Source organism: Coregonus lavaretus (assembly GCF_964263955.1).
Source record: "Coregonus lavaretus genome assembly, chromosome: 10".
NCBI classification, from domain to species: domain Eukaryota; kingdom Metazoa; phylum Chordata; class Actinopteri; order Salmoniformes; family Salmonidae; genus Coregonus; species Coregonus lavaretus.
This window is the reverse complement of record NC_139997.1, coordinates 45,516,725-45,535,340: the sequence shown is the minus strand read 5'-3', so window position 1 is coordinate 45,535,340 and position 18,616 is coordinate 45,516,725. Positions and strand designations below refer to the sequence as shown.

General features: G+C 46.4%; 1 pseudogene across 1 annotated transcript; it reads left to right on the top strand.

The window, feature by feature from the left end:
• The first annotated feature begins 1,544 nt into the window (after positions 1-1,544).
• On the top strand, positions 1,545-18,109 carry LOC311136436 (protein phosphatase Slingshot homolog 1-like; annotated as a pseudogene). The gene is made up of 14 exons: positions 1,545-1,756; positions 3,882-3,982; positions 4,952-5,016; positions 5,119-5,240; positions 5,335-5,403; positions 8,507-8,572; positions 9,048-9,242; positions 9,459-9,552; positions 9,674-9,802; positions 10,008-10,054; positions 13,146-13,292; positions 13,509-13,709; positions 16,077-16,713; positions 17,021-18,109. The product of its transcript is annotated as a protein phosphatase Slingshot homolog 1-like (transcript).
• The last annotated feature ends 507 nt before the right edge of the window (positions 18,110-18,616 follow it).

The following is an 18,616-nucleotide window of genomic DNA, read 5'->3' as shown; positions in this document are numbered from 1 at the left end:
CCTAGTTGTGTCAAGGGTAATAACAGTGATAATGGTCTAACCCTCAGTTACCATTCCCATTAACCGCCATTATACATTCCAACAAACCAGAAACACTATCCAGCTGTATTGCAGAGCTGGAAGTGAATAGCACAGGTGGAATCCTCTACTCAGCTACAGCAGGATGTGATGTCATGGTGTTGTGCCGGAGCTTGTTTTGTTCTAGAGTTTCTTCTGTCAGAGTTTCTTGGAAAGAGAGTTGATAATACCTTTTTGGCCATGCTGTTGTAGTAGGCCTAGTGTTGGCTGCACACTAATTTCTCTAGTCCAACCTGGCTGGGCCAGGGGGGTCTCAGCCTTACACAACAGCTTCCCCCATCTGGTAGACATGACACACACAGTGTGGGTTGAGATTATAACATTGATAAGGTAGATTAGATTCTTGGTGGTACATGGCAGATAGAGGAATGTTTGAAAGGTGGTATAGAGAGCGATTTTGATTATGTAAAATCTTGCTTCAGAGCTGCTTCTGCCTGCAAAAAAGGTAGGATGAGAAGGTAAAAACACAACAAATGATTGATATGAGTGGTTTTGCATCATTGCATTCTATTTTTTAGTTAAACGGCTAAAGCAAAGACATTTAACTTGATAGTGATAAATAGTCACCAGAGAAATGCTGTAGGGCGGAATAGTCACACCATTGATTATTGAAGAGTCTGTTTTTGAAGTGGCCCAGTCTACATTAGAGCTGCTCCTCTTGTCCTCTCTCAGACCCAGTGATGTCAGCGAGTCTGCCTCTCTGAGGGCCATACTGTATCAGTCAGGCAGAAACCTGAACCACATTTACCCTCCAGCAGCCCTAGGTTGTCACAGTACCCTGCCTGCCTCAGCCAGAAAACCCAAGCACCAGACAGGGTTATGCAGCAGCCAAAGGGAGGTGTGTGTGTGTGTGTGTGTGTGTGTGTGTGCGGGCAGACACTTTTAAAGGGAAGATCTCCTTGGTGTGTGTGTGTTGTCTAACTAGCAGCTTGCGTAAATTGCTTGACACTGGCATTGGATATGTGTTCTGTGAAGGAGTTATGGTTCATACAAAGTTAAATATGCCACTCAATGTGTAGTTTCCTTTGGCTCAGTGACTCATCAGAGATCCTTTGGGATCTTACACGTCAAACAGCCTCCACTCACTCTACAGATGTGTGCTCTGTAGACTGAAGCTGAGGCAAGCTAGATTCCCTGCCACCCAACCCAGCCAATGTTTTGTGTCGGGAGTTGCGGAGGGAGTTCTGATTGCTCAAGTGCGCACTGTGAGGAGGAGATAAGCTGCTGCTAATGGTCGGGGGTTGAGGCAGGAAGCAGAGCTGAACAGACACAGCAGAAGTCTGAAGTCTGATCCTCACAACCCAGACGGGCAGGAGGGAGAGACGGACGCACCAGACCAAGACAGGATACATCATCAGACTAGTTGAACCCTTCTGCACCTTTTTACAGGGAAAAAAGAAACCCAGGGCAATATCGGTTATTATGCTTTGGAAACCAAATTTGTTTTTGAGGCACAATTCTTGTGAATGTATTTTTTGCACGTGGATGTACTATGAAGCTATAAGGGTGGAGGAGATGTTGTGAAGAAGCCAGTAGACACCAGAGAGCTACTGAGGGAGAGATCCAGTAACAGCATCAGGATGCATCTTGTGGTGGAGCCTTCACAGGAAGCCGTGCTTACCATGCTGCCTCACTTTGTGGAGAACGCAGTCCTGACTCAGAGAGAGATCTGCCGAATGTAAGTCCTCCACTCACTCAAGGAGAAGCAATCCTGAGTGTATCTCTCACTGGCATTATTACCTTGATAAGAGGTAGCACAATGGCGAAGATGGTTTGAATGGTTGAAACTTGTAAGTGTGCACCCAGTATTTTCTGTATTAGTCATTGGTATAAAAGTGTAACATTTTATTTTTATAGCTCTGTGGGTTTTTTTCCAGGGTTGACAACTTATTTTTTCTTATACATAAATACAAAGTGTACTTTAATCTTACATTTGATCGTACTGTTAGAATTGCTTACAGGTATTGTTTTAATGGCTGTCTAGATTTCTTCTTGAGTGTTCCTTTTAGAAGTCTACAGTTCACAGCTGTCTTACGGTGCGTTTACACGGGCAGCCTAAGTCTGATCTTTTTCCACTAATTGGCCTTTTAACCAATCAGATCAGCTGTTTTGTCAATAATAAAATACATCAGAATTGGGCTGTCTGTAAACGCAGCCTTAGAAACATAGGGACAGGCTCTGATTGTTCTCAGTAATAGTGTAATGGACGGATCAACAGTAGCTGGAGCCTTTTCAATAAACCTCTCTCTTTAGGTCTATACATCCATCTGTGATTGATATTCAGTACATCCCATTTACAGTACATCAGCCATTTTGAAGATGAGCTATTATGTAACCAACTGATTTTTATATGGTACCCCACCCAACTCTGACCTCTTGACTGAGGCCACCCTCATCATCATCATCCTCCTCCTCATCTTTTCAGGACATTCTGAAAATGAACAATGCTACGTAATGATAACAGCGGGGCAGAAACAAAAGGTCTTGTGACGGACCCACTCTGTCATACCAGGCTTTGTTTGTGGTGGCAGAGCGAGCAGGCAGGCTGCCTGTTAACAAAGCCCAGCTCTGTTCCTCCTGGTCAATGTTGTGGCCAGCAAACGCCCAGCTCTGTTCCTCCTGGTCAATGTTGTGGCCAGCAAACGCCCAGCTCTGTTCCTCCTGGTCAATGTTGTGGCCAGCGAACACCTGGCTCTCTTTCTCCTGGTCAGTGTTCTGTCCAGCAGACGCCTAGCTCTGTTCTTCCTGGACATTGCTTAGTCCAAGGAAAACCTAGCTTTTATCCGGGGGTGGTCAGTGCCTCCAGCACATGGGTTAGGGCAGTCAGGAGAGCCCATCCCTGGCAAGAGAAGGGAGAGATGGATGGTGCTGGCTGAAGAGGGAAAGGCAAAGGAAATATTTCAGTGGTGGGCACAATTATCTGCCCACCGATAGGTGAGGAGACCTAACTACGTTCTGTCAGTTCATTAAGGTCAGGAGACCTAACCACGTTCTGTCAGTTCATTATCTGAGGGAAATATTTCATAAAGGAAAGGTCTGCTCACATTTACTTACTGATGAGTTCAGGAACATCCTTTCCTTCTAGTCACTGAACCTTGGAAAAGCAATTAACAGCCATCCCACCCTGCCTCTTCTTCCCACTGTAGCTCTGCTCTCTGATTCTACCCTCTGTGCATTCTACATCTCCAGGTCATTTGTCTCCATTCCTGGAGAAAAATAGCCTCACTCATTGACAAGTGAGAAGATTACTGTGGGTTGGACAGTTAATTGAACCACATCAGCCTTAGGAGAGTCTGCAGCAGGGCATCCACATTCCACCTGATCATTTTCAATGGATGTTTTGCCTCCCTGAAGTGAACGCACCGGTGATTGCATAGTCTGTCAAAGACATCATGGAAAGGAAAGTAGGCTATGGCTGGGTAGTTTTGTGACAACAGACATACTGTTCATCTGTAGATCTACTTAAATGGAGCACAACTAAACAGGGAAGAGACACCAGGCAGGTGTAGAAAGGAGTGACTATTTCAAATGTCCTCTCTGGTCTAGAGTAGAACGCCATACTACTTACTATAGGTACTGTGGAGTGCAGTGTGCAGTGTGCCACAGACCGTGCTTAAACTGTTGAAGCAGTACAATGATTTGTCCAACACGCTATTCAGATATGCTGATGATCTGTTGCCTATTTTCAGTACAGTATGTACTCTTTCTTTCACTTCTCTAATGAATGCTTCCCCTTCTGTGTGCTACAACATCAAACCACTAGAAACCCTATTTCCCTGTCTGTCTGTCTGTCTATGTTTCAGCCTCAGCGAGAGCTTCTTCATGGTCAAAGGAGCTGCCCTCTTCCTGCAGCAGGGCACCAATGCACAGGGACCCAAGACCCCTACACACCACAAACACACAGGTAAATACACTGGCACGCAACAAACACGCACTGGACCCATTGTTCAGTGAACCGTGACAATGCCACTGCTAAAGTTCTATGCAAAGACAAGGTAATATTTGCTGAGGTTGGCTTGGCCTTTGTGGTTGAGCCTGTATTCAACCCATATTCACTGAAGGATTACCTGGCCTTTGACTGCCCTCGAGGCAGGTACTTGTCTGCTTTTAGCTTTGATATGGTTGTCAAAGTAGGTCCAAGTGTGACCCTAGAGCCTTCCTAGTAACCCGGTGATGTCACACAAAGAAAGGGAGAAGACAAACCACACAAAAAGGGGCTTTGTAGATCCTGCTTGTTTGATTTTCCCATCAAGATGTTACATAAACTCATCAAGCTGGACAAACCAGCCTGCAACGCATCTGATGTTACCACAGTGGTGTGTATACGTACGGGTAGGCCTATGGGTGTGTACCTGTGTGTGATGCAGCATGTCTCATAACAGGGTTGTTGTTGAGATTAGTTAGATGGGGGAATGCTATCACCTCATTTGGAGTCCAAACACACCCCTCCCCTCTCCTCCCCTATGATATGCAGGTTAATCACAAGATCATCACCAGACGTTCAAGTCAATGTTTAGCTCTGATAAACCTGGCATGTATTTATCTGTGTGTTTACGCAAATGACAGACTGTTTCTGCATGTTTGTATCGGTTTAGCCGAGAGTTGTCCTTGAGATTAGATGTTCTGGTACACCATTCCCATTTATTTTCATGTCTTGTCATGAGATGTTCAGGCTCTGCTCTGCCATGTGTAACTTCAGTACAGACGTGTTGTTGTGACGGGTATTGGATCACCCTGCAGGTGGGCCTAATCAGAGGTACCAGTCTAAGTAGGGGCCTGGATAGCCGAGCTGGACACAGTTATACAGTATGTCTGATTAGGTAGATAGGTTTGCTTGATCTGGATTATGGTATGCGGTTCTCTTCTCTCCCAGGTGACTTACCTCGACACCTGCAGGTCATGATTAACACCATCCGCTCTGAGGACCGCATTAAACTGGTGAGTCAAATCCCCATAAGGTACATCTAAGATGTACATACCATCCATTTTGATTGACACAGATGCTACACAGTGTAACCTATTCCTCCTGCTGTTCCCCAGGCTGTACGGTTAGAGAGTGGTTGGTCTGACCGTGTACGGTACATGGTTGTGGTCTACACCAGCGGTCGCCAGGACACAGAGGAGAATATCCTGCTAGGGATGGACTTCACCGATAAGGACAGGTACCCGTCTTTCCTCCTTAGCCAGCAGTAATACAATACAATGTGGTTTGTTGTTATCGTAGGGTAATAATCTATTCCGTTGCATTATTCCTAGTAAAAGCTGCTCTATCGGGATGGTGCTACCACTATGGAGTGATACGAAGATCCATTTAGATGGAGATGGGTAAGTGCTACTCTTCTTCTTCTACATACTGAGTGTACAAAACATTAAGCTATTTCCATGACAGACTGACCAGGTGAATCCAGGTGAAAGCTATGATCCCTTATTGATGTCACTGGTTAAATCCACTTCAATCAGTGTAGATGAAGGGAAGGAGACCGGTTAAAGAAGGATTTTTAAGCCTTGAGGCAACTGAGACATGGATTGTGTATGTGTGCCATTCAGAGAGTGAATGGGCAAGACAAAAAATGGAAGTGCCTTTGAACGGGGTATGGTAGTAGGAGCCAGGCACACCGGTTTGTGTCAAGAACTGCAACGCTGCAGGGTTTTTCACGCTCAACAGTTTCCCATGTGTGTGAAGAATGGTCCACCACCCAAAGGACATCCAGCCAACTTGACACAACTGTGGGAAGCATTGGAGTCAACATGGGCTAGGATCCCTGTGGAACGCTTTCGACACCTTGTAGAGTCCATGCCCCAACGAATTGAGACTGTTCTGAGGACAAAAGTGGGGGGCTGCAACTCAGCATTAGGAAGGCGTTCCTAATGTTTGGTATACTCAGTGTATACCCTCACATACAGTACCAGTCAAAAGTTTGGCCACACCTACTCATTCCAGGGTTTTTCTTTATTTTTAAAATGTTCTACATTGTAGAATAATAGTGAAGACATCAAAACTATGGAAACCTGTAATGCATTTCAATTAACAGGTGTGCTTTGTTAAAAGTTAATTTGTGGAATTTCTTTCCTTCTTAATGCGTTTGAGCCAATCAGTTGTGTTGTGACAAGGTAGGGGTGGTATACAGAAGATAGCCCTATTTGGTAAATCTTCTGTATACCACCCCTACCTTGTCATGAAGCTGGTTGAGATTATGCCAAGAGTGTGCAAAGTTGTCAAGGCAAAGGGTGGCTACTTTGAAGAATCTCAAATATAAAATATATCTTGATTTGTTTAACACTTTTTGGGTTACTACAGTGAGGGAAAAAAGTATTTGATCCCCTGCTGATTTTGTACGTTTGCCCACTGACAAAGAAATGATCAGTCTATAATTTGAATGGTAGGTTTATTTGAACAGTGAGAGACAGAATAACAACAAAAAAATCCAGAAAAACTCATGTCAAAAATGTTATAAATTGATTTGCATTTTAATGAGGGAAATAAGTATTTGACCCCTCTGCAAAACATGACATAGTACTTGGTGGCAAACCCTTGTGGGCAATCACAGAGGTCAGACGTTTCTTGTAGTTGGCCACCAGGTTTGCACACATCTCAGGAGGGATTTTGTCATACTCCTCTTTGCAGATCTTCTCCAAGTCATTAAGGTTTTGAGGCTGATGTTTGGCAACTCGAACCTTCAGCTCCCTCCACAGATTTTCTATGGGATTAAGGTCTGGAGACTGGGTAGGCCACTCCAGGACCTCAATGTGCTTCTTCTTGAGCCACTCCTTTGTTGCCTTGGCCGTGTGTTTTGGGTCATTGTCATGCTGGAATACCCATCCACGACCCATTTTCAATGCCCTGGCTGAGGGAAGGAGGTTCTCACCCAAGATTTCACGGTACATGGCCCCGTCCATCGTCCCTTTGATGCGGTGAAGTTGTCCTGTCCCGTTAGCAGAAAAACACCCCCAAAGCATAATGTTTCCACCTCCATGTTTGACGGTGGGGATGGTGTTCTTGGGGTCATAGGCAGCATTCCTCCTCCTCCAAACACAGCGAGTTGAGTTGTTGCCAAAGAGCTCGATTTTGGTCTCATCTGACCACAACACTTTTACCCAGTTCTCCTCTGAATCATTCAGATGTTCATTGGCAAACTTCAGACGGGCCTGTATATGTGCTTTCTTGCGCAGGGGGACCTTGCGGGCACTGCAGGATTTCAGAGTTTCACGGCGTAGTATGTTACCAATTGTTTTCTTGGTGACTATGGTCCCAGCTGCCTTGAGATCATTGACAAGATCCTCCCGTGTAGTTCTGGGCTGATTCCTCACCATTCTCATGATCATTGCAACTCCACGAGGTGAGAACTTGCATGGAGCCCCAGGCCGAGGGAGATTGACAGTTATTTTGTGTTGCTTCCATTTGCGAATAATCGCACCAACTGTTGTCACCTTCTCTCCAAGCTGCTTGGCGATGGTCTTGTAGCCCATTCCAGCCTTGTGTAGGTCTACAATCTTGTCCCTGACATCCTTGTAGAGCTCTTTGGTCTTGGCCATGGTGGAGAGTTTGGAATCTGATTGCTTCTGTGGACAGGTGTCTTTTATACAGGTAACAAGCTGAGATTAGGAGCACTCCCTTTAAGAGTGTGCTCCTAATCTCAGCTCGTTACCTGTATAAAAGACACCTGGGAGCCAGAAATCTTTCTGATTGAGAGGGGGTCAAATACTTATTTCCCTCATTAAAATGCAAATCAATTTCTAACATTTTTGACATGCGTTTTCCTGGATTTTTGTTGTTATTCTGTCTCTCACTGTTCAAATAAACCTACCATTAAAATGATAGACTGATCATTTCTTTGTCAGTGGGCAAACGTACAAAATCAGCAGGGGATCAAATACTTTTTTCCCTCACTGTACATGATTCCATATGTGTTATTTCATAGTTTTGATGTCTTCACTGTTATTCTACAATGTAGAAAATAGTAAAAATAAAGAAACCCTTGAATGAGTAGGTGTGTCCAAACTTTTGACTGGTAGTGTAAATATACATGAAACTTTACACAAAGGTACGGTATGTGTCACAGTACATCACACAGACATCAAGCTGCATTCAGTCATACAGTCGACCATGAAGTATCTCTGATCGTTTAGCCCGTTCAAACAGCCCAGCCCTGTAAGTGACGCCGAATGAGTTGCTCTGCCCTCCAGTGGGCAGTCCAGTCAACTACAGGCATTTTCATCCCTCCATGTGGCAGACGAGTTCTTGCTGAGCTGTTAGTCATCCCGCTCTGTGCTGGAGGAATGTTCCATTGGGTTGTGTCCTGAATAGTCCCCTAAACCCTTGTAATTCAGCCCCTATTTGTGCTCCCAGACCTCTCTCTCTCGCTCTTTCTCTCTTTCTCTCTCTATCCATGAACCTAATCCTTTATCCTCCCATCTTCTCTCTCCTCAGAGGATTTAGTGTGACCACAGGAGGACGATCGCATGTCTTCAAGCCTGTTTCTGTGCAGGCCATGTGGTAAGTGTCTGGTTTTTTGATTTGATACTGTGTTTGGGTACTTCAAAATATAATTGTCTGGTGACCTTATATTCCCTGAAACCATATAGTGACAGTATTCTACCACGTTGGTTCCATTTTAATATCAACTATCAATGAGCGGAAAACCATTAACCAGTAGATTCATTATTCAGGCTGGTAACGCTTTGATACTGAAAACCTATTGACAGTGTTGAGTCCATGCACCATCTACTGGTCAATAGATGTCAGTACCATTACAATGTGCATGCACTTTTCTTTTCATTCTCAGCAGACTCATAATTTTCTCTGGGTTTGACAGGCCTTTAAATGTGCTCTGAATTTCCTGCCGTCATTAAAAAATCTATTATCAAAAGACTGACTCTCTGTATAATCAGATAAGTGTAACAGCTTCTGAATAGTTGCTGTTGTGAACCTGTATTATGACTGAGAGCTTCTTCTACCTGTGTGTCTTCAGGTCTGCCCTGCAGATCCTCCATAAGGCAAGTGAGGTGTCTCGCAGGCACAACTACTTCCCCGGGGGCATGGCCCTCACCTGGATGGGCTTCTATGAGAGCTGTATCACCTCTGAGCAGAGCTGCATCAACGAGTGGAACGCTATGACTGACCTGGAGACCATGCGGCCCGACTCACCTGCCATGTTCGTCGAACGGTAAGACCTGAATCATCTGGTTTCGTAAGATTCAGTTAAATTGTTTTTCCTATGATTCATTTCAATTTACAGTTGCACTACCTTCTGAGATTGGTAATCTGTCCATCAGATTCATCAGGGTGTTAACCGGGCCTTTTTTGTTTAAATCAAAAGTGATAAATGTGTTGGTTACATTCATAATTGAATGTATATATTGACTTATGTTGTGTTGTTCAGGCCAACGGAGAGAGAGAGAACAGAGTGTGCAATCAAAGCTAAACTACGCAGCATCATGATGTTCCGTGACCTGGAGAATGTCACTTCCAAGGAGGTATGTGTCTCCACTCACCAGGCTTTGTAGGGGCACACAGATCGGTTTGTTGTGACAACTAATTCTGCATGGTATAAGTCCCATAGTGCAGCCTAATACCGGTTATATCCCCCCCTCTCAGATCCGTGTGGAGCTAGAGCAGCAAATGAGCTGTAACCTGAAGGAGTACAAAGAGTTCCTTGACAACGAGATGCTGCTGATCCTGGGTCAGATGGACAAAGCCACTCTCATCTTTGACCACCTCTACCTGGTGAGAACTTTTCCCTAACTTTACATCCTAATTGTCTCTTTGTATCCCTAACACTAACTAGTAACTACAGTCCTCCTCGCTAACCTCTGAACTACTGCCACAACTCTATTACTGTAACCCTGGTGTAGTTAGTTAGTTTGACCTTTGTAACCTGATGGAGTAAGTTGTCTTGATATTCATTCCTCTGTGTTTGTGTCTTCTCTAGGGCTCGGAGTGGAATGCCTCCAATCTAGAGGAACTACGGGACTGTGGGTGAGTGGGAGTCTCACAAACACTAAAGCTATGTCTCTAGAACTGCTCCCTAACCACCACTGCTCCCTAACCACCAGCCCTGGCTCACGGACATAGTGTTGTATTATTCTGTATTCCCATGCCAAGGACAATAATGTACAGTATCGGTCAAAACTTTGGACACTTACTCATTCCAGGGTTTTTCTTAATTTGTACTATTTTCTACATTATAGAATAATAGTGAAGACATCAAAACTATGAAATAACACATGGAATCATGTAGTAACCAAAAAAGTGTTAAACAAATCAAAATATATTTTATATTTGAGATTCTTCAAAGTAGCCACCTTTTGCCTTGATGACAGCTTTGCACACTCTTGGCATTCTCTCAACCAGCTTCATGAGGTAGTCACCTGGAATGCATTTCAATTAACAGGTGTGCCTTGTGGAATTTATTTCCTTCTTAATGCTTTTGAGCCAATCAGTTGTGTTGTGACAAGGTAGGGGTAGTATACAGAAGACATCCCTATTTGGTAAAAGACCAAGTCCATATTATGGCAAGAACAGCTCAAATAAGCAAAGAGAAACGACAGTCCATCATTACTTTGAGACATGAAGGTCAGTCAATACGGAAAATGTCAAGAACTTTGAACGTTTCTTCAAGTGCAGTCGCAAAAACCATCAAGCGCTATGATGAAACTGGCTCTCATGAGGACCGCCACAGGAAAGGAAGGCCCAGAGTTACCTCTGCTGCAGAGGATAAGTTCATTAGAGTTAACTGCACCTCAGATTGCAGCCCAAATAAATGCTTCACAGAGTTCTAGTAACAGACACATCTCAACATCAACTGTTCAGAGGAGACTGTGTGAATCAGGCCTTCATGGTCAAATTGCTGCAAAGAAACCACTACTAAAGGACACCAATAAGAAGAAGAGACTTGCTTGGGCCAAGAAACACGAGCAATGGACATTAGACTGGTGGAAATCTGTCATTTGGTCTGATGAGTCCAAATTTGAGATTTTTGGTTCCAACCGCCGTGTCTTTGTGAGACACAGAGTAGGTGAACGGATGATCTCCGCATGTGTGGTTCCCACCATGAAGCATGGAGGAGGAGGTGTTATGGTGTAGGGGTGCTTTGCTGGTGATACTGTCTGTAATTTATTTAGAATTCAAGGTACACTTAACCAGCATGGCTACCACAGCATTCTGCAGCGATATGCCATCCCATCTGGTTTGCGCTTAGTGGGACTATCATTTGTTTTTCAACAGGACAATGATCCAAAACACACCTACAGGCTGTGTAAGGGCTATTTGACCAAGAAGGAGAGTGATGGAGTGCTGCTTCAGATGACCTGGCCTCCACAATCCCCCGACCTCAACCCAATGGAAATGGTTTGGGATGAGTCGGAAGGCAGAGGTGAAGGAAAAGCAGCCAACAAGTGTCAAGCATATGTGGGAACTCCTTCAAGACTGTTGGAAAGCATTCCAGGTGAAGCTGGTTGAGAGAATGCCAAGAGTGTGCAAAGCTGTCATCAAGGCAAAGGGTGGCTTTTTGAAGAATCTCAAATATAAAATATATTTTGATTTGTTTAACACTTTTTGGGTTACTACATGATTCCATATGTGTTATTTCATAGTTTTGATGTCTTCACTATTATTCTACAATGTAGAAAATAGTAAAAATAAAGAAAAACCCTTGAATGAGTAGGTGTGTCCAAACTTTTGACTGGTAGTGTATGTCAGGTCATTGTTGCATCTTTCCTTCAAAAGACCTACCAATACAGAAAGGTCTGTTGAAGGAACACTGATAGCACCACTGAATGAGATGCTGCCCCACTGCAACGCCACCACTCTTGTCAAGAGGGCACAACAGTGCCTCTACTTCCTAAGGCAGCTGAAGAAATTCAGCATGCCACACCAGGTCCTCTCCAAATACTTCCACTGCACCATCGAGAGCGTCCTGACCAGTTGCATCGCGGCCTGGTACGGGAATTGCTCCGTTCACTACGGCAAGGCCCTCCAGCAGGTGGTGAAGAGGGCCCAGTACATCACTGGGACCGTGTTCCCACCCATCCAGGATATTTACTTGAAACAGTGCCTGAGGAAGGCCAGCAGCATCGTCAAGGACACCACACACCCCAGCCACGAGCTGTTCACTCCCTTATCGTCGGGCAGACAGTATCGGAGCATGAGGTCTGATACCATCAGACTGCCGAACACTTGATCTGGACTGATCACTGGCACTGATTCTCTGCACCTTAGTATACATGCACTCACATACCCACACACACAGATATACACTGAGTGTACAAAACATTAAGAACACCTGCTCTTTCTATGACATAGACTGACCAGGTGAATCCAGGTGAAAGCTATGATCCATTATTGATGTCACCTGTTAAATCCACTTCAATCAGTGTAGATGAAGGAGAGGAGACAAGTTAAAGAAGGATTTTCAAGCCTTGAGGCAACTGACATATGGATTGTGTATGTGTTCCATTCAGAGGATGAATGGGCAAGACAAAAGATTTAAGTGCCTTTAAACAGGGTATGGTAGTAGATGCCAGGCGCACCGGTTTGTGTCAAGAACTGCAGCGCTGCTGGGTTTTTCACACTCAACAGTTTCCCGTGTGTATCAAGAATGGTCCACCATATATTGGGGATTGGAAATGATGCAGACAATTACATTGATGGAAGCTACAAGCTATCTGAAGTATTAAAGCTGATATACCCCCTATAAACATTTAATTAAAAAAATAAATATGGTCCACCACCCAAAATACATCCAGTCACTTGAGACAACTGTGGGAAGCATTGGAGTCAACATGGGCCAGCATCCCTGTGGAACGCTTTCGACACCTTGTAGAATCCATGCCCCGACGAATTGAGGATGTTCTGAGGGCAAAATGGGGGAGGGGGATGCAACTCAATATTAGGAAGGTGTCCTTAATGTTTTGTACACTAAGTGTACACACATCCACATTATTTGTTTTTGTTGTTGCATTATCGAGAAGGAACCTGCAAGTTAGCACTTTTTGTTGGACAGTGTATACCATGTGTATCCTGTACATACGACTAATAAAACTTGAAACTTTTTTTTTTCTTGATGCAGTGTGGGCTACATCCTCAACGTGACCAGGGAAATAGACAACTTCTTCCAGGGCACGTTCTCCTACCACAACATCCGGGTGTTTGACGAGGAGGCCACGGACCTGCTGGCCCACTGGAACGAGACCTACAACTTCATCGTCAGAGCCAAGTGAGTGCCTACTTGTCAAACAAACTAAACCCTACTTCTCGAACAGCTAACTAAAACACATGTCTTGCAGCATGTGAAGTATTTACCGCATAACATCAATAAAGGAAATGTAGGGTTATTTTATACACTAAAACTATGTGGAAAGCCTAGTCACTCTGGAAAATACTTATTCTAAATGCACAGGGTTTTAATGTAAAACATATTATTGCCCCACAGGAAGAACCAGTCTAAGTGTCTGGTCCACTGTAAGATGGGTGTGAGCCGGTCAGCCTCCACGGTCATAGCGTATGCCATGAAGGAGTATGGCTGGACTCTGGAGAAGGCCTACAACTTTGTGAAGCAGAAGAGGAGCATCGCTCGGCCCAATGCTGGCTTTATGAGGCAGCTGGCCGAGTACGAGGGCATCCTGGACGCTAGGTGAGTCCGTCAGGGTATACTGGGGTACTATACTGGTATATGCAGGTTTGTTCCAGTATATAACCAACTATGCTACACGAGGAGTTTCTGCCATTCATTCTCACTCCACTGCAGTCATGAGGTATTGGTTAGTGCTATCCTTGGGACGTCCCTACCCTAAACCACTACCCTTACCCTAAACCACTACCCTTACCCTAACCATAATCCTTACCTAACCTTAATTTCAACTTCAATGGGGTAGCATCAGAGTTGGGACATCCCAAGGGTAGCAAGGACCCTGAGGTATTTAACTTCATTATGCTCAACCTAACTCGCTGCCTAGAGGTCAGGTCAAATGTGACAGTTAATTCACCACAGTAGCTGTCTAGAGGGGGTCAGCAAAGGTAAGCAGTCTAAGGTTATTAGCGTATTATTAGGTTGGTAGAGAGACTGCAGATCAGTGTGACTGAATTATCCTTAAAAAGGCTTATTAGTGGCTAAGTATCTCGTTAAGTACAGTGAGGGGAAAAAAGTATTTGATCCCCTGCTGATTTTGTACGTTTGCCCACTGACAAAGACATGATCAGTCTATAATTTTTATGGTAGGTTTATTTGAACAGTGAGAGACAGAATAACAACAACAAAATCCAGAAAAACGCATGTCAAAAATGTTATAAATTGATTTGCATTTTAATGAGGGAAATAAGTATTTGACCACTGTGCAAAACATGACTTAGTACTTGGTGGCAAAACCCTTGTTGGCAATCACAGAGGTCAGACGTTTCTTGTAGTTGGCCACCAGGTTTGCACACATCTCAGGAGGGATTTTGTCCCACTCCTCTTTGCAGATCTTCTCCAAGTCATTAAGGTTTCGAGGCTGACGTTTGGCAACTCGAACCTTCAGCTCCCTCCACAGATTTTCTATGGGATTAAGGTCTGGAGACTGGCTAGGCCACTCCAGGACCATAATGTGCTTCTTATTGAGCCACTCCTTTGTTGCCTTGGCCGTGTGTTTTGGGTCATTGTCATGCTGGAATACCCATCCACGACCCATTTTCAATGCCCTGGCTGAGGGAAGGAGGATCTCACCCAAGATTTGACGGTACATGGCCCCGTCCATCGTCCCTTTGATGCGGTGAAGTTGTCCTATCCCCTTAGCAGAAAAAGACCCCCAAAGCATAATGTTTCCACCTCCATGTTTGATGGTGTTCTTGGGGTCATAGGCAGCATTCCTCCTCCTCCAAACACGGCGAGTTGAGTTGATGCCAAAGAGCTCCATTTTGGTCTCATCTGACCACAACACTTTCACCCAGTTCTCCTCTGAATCATTCAGATATTCATTGGCAAACTTCAGACTGGCATGTATATGTGCTTTCTTGAGCAGGGGGACCTTGCGGGCGCTGCAGGATTTCAGTCCTTCACGGCGTAGTGTGTTACCAATTGTTTTCTTGGTGACTATGGTCCCAGCTGCCTTGAGATCATTGACAAGATCCTCCTGTGTAGTTCTGGGCTGATTCCTCACCATTCCATGATCATTGCAACTCCACGTGGTGAGATCTTGCATGGAGCCCCAGGCCGAGGGAGATTGACAGTTCTTTTGTGTTTCTTCCATTTGCGAATAATCGCACCAACTGTTGTCACCTTCTCACCAAGCTGCTTGGCGATGGTCTTGTAGCCCATTCCAGCCTTGTGTAGGTCTACAATCTTGTCCCTGACATCCTTGGAGAGCTCTTTGGTCTTGGCCATGGTGGAGAGTTTGGAATCTGATTGATTGATTGCTTCTGTGGACAGGTGTCTTTTATACAGGTAACAAGCTGAGATTAGGAGCACTCCCTTTAAGAGTGTGCTCCTAATCTCAGCTCGTTACCTGTATAAAAGACACCTGGGAGCCAGAAATCTTTTTGATTGAGAGGGGATCAAATACTTATTTCCCTCATTAAAATGCAAATCATTTTTGACATGCGTTTTCCTGGATTTTTGTTGTTATTCTGTCTCTCACTGTTCAAATAAACCTACCATTAAAATTATAGACTGATCATTTCTTTGTCAGTGGGCAAACGTACAAAATCAGCAGGGGATCAAATACTTTTTTCCCTCACTGTATGTCTGTATAAAGCTTCCGAGTGGCGCAGCGGTCTAAGGCACTGCATCTCAGTGCTTGAGGCGTCACTACAGACCCCCTGGTTCGATTCCAGGCTGTATCACATCCAGCCATGATTGGTAGTCCCATAGGGCAGTGCACAATTGGCCCAGCGTTGTAGGCTGTCATTGTAAATAAGAATTTGTTCTTAACTGACTTGCCTAGTTAAATAAAGGTAAAATATTATTTTTTTAACATGTACTCTGTACATAATATGGTTATTCTAACCCAATCACTTTGTGCCTCAGTAAACAGCGTCACAACAAGCTGTGGAGGCCCGAGGGAGGGGAGGACAACCCAGATGAGGCGTCTGGCCAGTGTTGTGGTGGAGAGGAGACCCCCGTGGAGGATGAGGCCTGGGGGGGAGAGGGCTGCGGCGCCTCGCCCTGCCAGGGCATGGGCCTGGAGGTGGACGCCCTGGACCCTCTCAACTACAACTACTACTTCAGACGGCTGTCGGACACGGCCCTGGACAGCGAACCCTCCACCCCAGTGCGCGGCCCTCCCCTGCTGGGCATGGAAAGGGTGTTCATCGAGATCGAGGATGTGGAGAGGGACGCCCTTCTGGAGGACGAGGGCTTCCCCATGGCCCAGCTGGCTCTGCCTGGGGAGGGCACCGCCGCCCAGACCTGTGGGGGCCGCCTGGAGCCCCTGGAGGACATGAGGCTACGTCTGGAGTTCAGCACGGTGGAGGAGGAGGACGAGGAGGAGGTGCAGAAGGAGGAGGCGGAGATGGCCGCCCTGGCCCGGACTCCTGCAGGAGGAGAGGGAGCGACGGAGGACGAGGAGCGGAAGGATCAGGCCAACGTGAACCGCTTCAACAACGAGAACGCCAACAACAGTAACCGTCTGGCTGCCAAGCGCAGCTGCCCCGCTGCCTTCGACGTGAGTGGGACAGTAATTAGCTACCTGTATATATAAGAATTTTGATGTAACAGTTCGGTTACTTTTAACTTGAACTGGCTTGGGGTTAGGGTCAAGATATTAAGCCTATAATTGTAATGCTGTAAGTGTAGTGTTTCTGTCATTATTTGATCCCATTTCATTTCAGGGATCATCATCTTATAGGTGTCATAATCTGTGTTTTATTAGCTTCGAGACCTTAATCAGGTAATGTCCTTGGTCCATTAACCTGTCACTCTGTCTGTGCCTGACCATGCATTCCCACTCGCTCTCTATTTCTTCTGTTTAGGACAGTGCTAGCACAGGAAACCCTTACAAAGTGAAGCCCTCCTACCAGTCGTGTAAAGACTGCCTGCGTCTGCCACCAGGGCGGCGCTGTGAGCGCCCGGCAGGAGGACGCACCCACCGCCTTAACCCCACACGCCACTGCGGGGTGGTCCCCACCATCTCCATAGACCCCCCTGGCACCCACTTCGCCAACACCCCCACCCCCCACTCCCCCTGTGCCCTCCCTGCCACCATTGCCCGCCTGGAGGCCTACCGCCAGCGGCTGGTGTCGCCCATGAGCTGCGAGGAGCTTCCCCGAGACAGACACTGCTCCCTGGAGACTGAGGACATGGACGAGCTGCAGGAGGAAGAAGAGGAAGAGCAGGAGCCAAAGCCAGGCAGGGAGGCGGGGACAGGAGCCATCACAGAGCTCACGTTTATGAAGCTCAGCTTGGAGGGGGAGAGGCCAGCGGGTCAGCCTCCTGGTGTGGAGTTGCAGTCTGCTGGGGTGGAGATGGAGCCTCCTGGTGGTGGAGTGGAGACACAGCAGGAGGCCCTGGCCCAGCTACAGAGGACAGGGCTGGAGCTGGGGCGGGTGAGGCAGAGAGCAGAGCAGCTGGAGAGGCTCTTAGGCCTGGCCATGGAAGGTCCACTCTCAGGGGCTGGGCTGTCTGACCAGATAGACCTGAGCTTGGCGGTAGAGGAGATGGAGATGGAGGGGGATGTAAGGGTGCATTCTAAAACCCCCATCCCCTCTACCAGCTGTGCAGTCACAGTCGCAGACCCCCAGATGAACACCACCCCAGTGTCGTACCCCCAGTGGTCCACCCAGACTTGGACCCCTGTGTCCTCCCCCCACGGCTCCACCCTCACCCGGAGCTCCAGCAGCGACAGCCTCCACAGCAACCGCGGGGGACACCCAGACCTGGTCAGGCCGCGCACCCAGGAGATAGAGACCCGCATGAGGCTGGCCGGCCTGACCGTCCCCTCCCTGCTCAAACGCTCTAGCTCCCTGGCCAAGTTGGGAGGCCTCACTTTCTCCACAGAAGACCTCTCAGACCTGGCTGATGATCAGGCCCAGCTGTTCTCCACCGTGCCCCCAACCCTCTGAGCCTCCATCCACCCCCTGAAGCTGACTGTGTTTCCAGTGTCTCTCCTCCAGACAGGTTCCATGTGTCTAAACTCCAGACAGTGTCAGAGCAGAGGGAGCAGGTTTGAAGGAGAAGGGATACATTTGCCAGGTGTGCTAGAGGTGTCCTGGAGACATGCCTGAGACATATTAGCAGCATGTTGGCTGGAAGAAAGAAAAGTAACTAAAGAATTCCTATTCCTATTATAGACTGAGTGTACAAAACATTAAGAACACCTTCCTAATATTGAGTTGCACCCCCCCCTTTGCCCTCAGAACAGCCTCAATTCGACGGGGCATGGACTCTACAAGGTGTCGAAAGCGTTCCACAGGGATGCTGGCCCACGTTGACTCCAATGCTTCCCACAGTTGTGTCAAGTTGGCTGGTTGTCCTTTGGGTGGTGGACCATTCTTCATACACACAGCAAACGGTTGAGCGTGAAAAAACCCTGCAGCGTTGGAGTTAACACTCAAACCGGTGCGCCTGGC